Source organism: Sycon ciliatum, chromosome 6 (assembly GCF_964019385.1).
Source record: "Sycon ciliatum chromosome 6, ocSycCili1.1, whole genome shotgun sequence".
NCBI classification, from domain to species: Eukaryota; Metazoa; Porifera; class Calcarea; order Leucosolenida; family Sycettidae; genus Sycon; species Sycon ciliatum.
In genome coordinates, this window is record NC_088648.1 from 24,039,899 (window position 1) to 24,042,447 (window position 2,549).

The 2,549-nt window shown below is 45.3% G+C and overlaps 1 long non-coding RNA gene across 1 annotated transcript in view; it reads right to left on the reverse strand.

Annotated features, from left to right (window-relative positions):
• Nucleotides 1-2,323, reverse strand: part of LOC135819467 (uncharacterized) — a 22,150-nt gene extending 19,827 nt beyond the window's left edge. The window contains exon 1 of the long non-coding RNA XR_010553920.1: nucleotides 2,276-2,323. This is a non-coding gene — a long non-coding RNA (uncharacterized LOC135819467). The remainder of the gene's footprint in view (nucleotides 1-2,275) is intronic.
• Between the last annotated feature and the right edge of the window lie 226 nt (nucleotides 2,324-2,549).

The window sequence follows — 2,549 nt, forward strand, 5'->3', positions numbered from 1 at the left end:
ACGACTGCGAGAGAGATGAGCACAAACTGGACGGAGCGATGCAGGTGCTTTCTGCACGAGTTTCTGGATTACGCGTTTGCTGAACTTGATTCTTCCAAGGAAACACCAACTGCAGCGATTTCAATCCGCCAGGAAGCACTCGAGAACGATCGCCCAGGAGTTTCTGGTACTCCGTGACAATTCTCCATCGCAGTGGGGTGTTGATTCCAGCACCAGGCCTTCTCTGTGTTGTGCGAGAAGCAACAGGAGTCCTCTGACGATAAAATTTGCACGCAAAATGCTCGAGTCGACTAGGATCCTGATCCGCTGCCTCCTTTGGGGTTGGAGCCATTCCTTCTTCAACATCACAAATCGACAACTGAAGGATAGTGTTAGGTAGCTGGACAGTTTGTTCCGTGCTGAGATTATTTGAATTAGTTTGGCTGACGTTCGAAGGGAAACGCACATTTTAATAAGTCGGACCAAGTACATAGAAGTTTTGACTAGTTAGAGGGAAAGACACAAACGGGAAAACATAGAACGTTCAAAGACAACTACAAGGATCTGTCGGGAAGCCTAAAAAGCTGCCCAATCCTTTCAGGCAGGGTTGGAACTCTTGTAGAAGGCAACTTTCCTGCATTTATCGTACTTTTACTAGGTACAGTCGTCCCTCTCTAATCCGGCACCTTTTGCAACCACATTTTCTGCTGGATAAACAAGGGTGCTGGATTATCAAATCCTGCCCTCCAACCCGACCCACATGTTAACATACATGTTTGTGAAGTACGTCAAAACGTAGGGATTTTCTGGGTCAAACCAAGTATTTTGTGGAATGCATGTCTTTAACATACACTTGCCGGGAATGTTCATACACCAGTCAGCTGGTCACCGTGCCTGCAGGGTACAACTTACTAGCCTGTTTGACCTTTTTTGGGTGCAGTCCTGTCACTCGAGATGGACTCGAGTTGAACCTTGGTGTGAAAGTTGTCGCCTGCTGGCGTGGTGACCAGGTGATTTGGGCACCCAGGAGCACGTGACCACTTGTTCAACCATGTTCGATTGGGAATAAAGGAGGAACGCTGCATCGCAGCCTTTTCGGACCAAAACCAGTCGACTCAGCGTCCAAAAGACTACAACATATGGGCCAATCGCGGTCATCCGTTCTTTTATAAGAACGAAACGGCGCTTTTCGTGACATTTTGCATACAAATCCCCATCTCGTAGGGCGCAGTCACCCAGTTTCGGTGGAAGTGCGCGAGTTCGATTGGGATTCAAGTAGGAAGGGAGCGTCTCAGCTTTCTCGGACCAAGACCATTCGACTCAGCACCCCGAAGACTACAACTGGTGAAATTTTAATTTTTGCCTTAACTTCCCCTTTAAAGCGTAGAACATTAACTGAAAAATCCGTTTTGCCAGAAAGTGTGCTGGTTTGCAAGGGTGCTGGATAAACAAGTGCCGGATCAGAGAGACACGACTGTAGTCGTACACATGTTCAAACTTTGTACGACTGCCGGCTGCTTTCACACATCCCAGGCCCCGTAGGGTCAAAGGTTGCCTGTATGTTGCTTTGATTGAAATGATTGTGTAGCCTGAATGCAGGCTTGGAAAAATGTTGCCTTTTAGGTGATTTTGTACTGGATGTTCTATGTACGTAGTCTGCAGAGGGCCTAGCTAGGGCCTCGTTTACATGACCACGATTGAAAAACGTTTTTGTCAAAAATGTTTTCAAAAGAATACGCATCCACAGATGTTAATAAGAGCATTTACACGACAACGCTGAATAACGTTTCAAAAACGTTTCAAGCGAAAAAAAGGCCTTCAAAGTGTTTTTCAATCGTTTTCGTTCCGTTTCGTTCTCGTGTAAACGGCAAAAACGTTTTACTACTACGAGCCTTTTACTCAAAACATGCCGCCGCCCAGCCTGTGCCAGGCTAACTTATTGCACGTGACAATTAAGGGCCGCAACACGCGTTGCAGTGTACACGCTTAATCGTTTTCGTGTAAACAACAAAAACGTTTCGAAAACGATTGAAAAACGTTTTTCAATCGTTGTCGTGTAAATGAGGCCTAATATTGTGTGAGTGCCACGAGGGCTGCTTCCTACGTGCCTATGTAGTTTCACAGGAATCATGAGCTTTGAAGCCTGATGCTACAGTCTTCGTTCAAAACCGACCTAGAGTGCTTATTTGGAGCTCCTAATTCGCAAAGCCCTTGTTACCTTGGAAGTGGCACTAATGCGTCAGGACCTACAAGTACGCAAATCCAAACCAGGCAAGAAACATCAGAAGTCACTTACAAATATAGGAGTTTATCATTCAATTTGATTGGAAAAGCAGACGGATCTATCGCTATTAATTTCATTCTATACAGACGTCTAACAACAGGAAAAGCATAGAGTGGAGCAGCGTTTGGTTGGTGGTAATATTTGAATTCGCAAACCTAACGGACTGAACATGTCCAATGACAAGGAAGCGAATGAAGTCCAAGTAACCCAGGAATGGGGACACAGATGAAAAGAAAATATAGGAACAGAATTTGTTTGGAAACATTACCATATTTCCCCGTAAGTT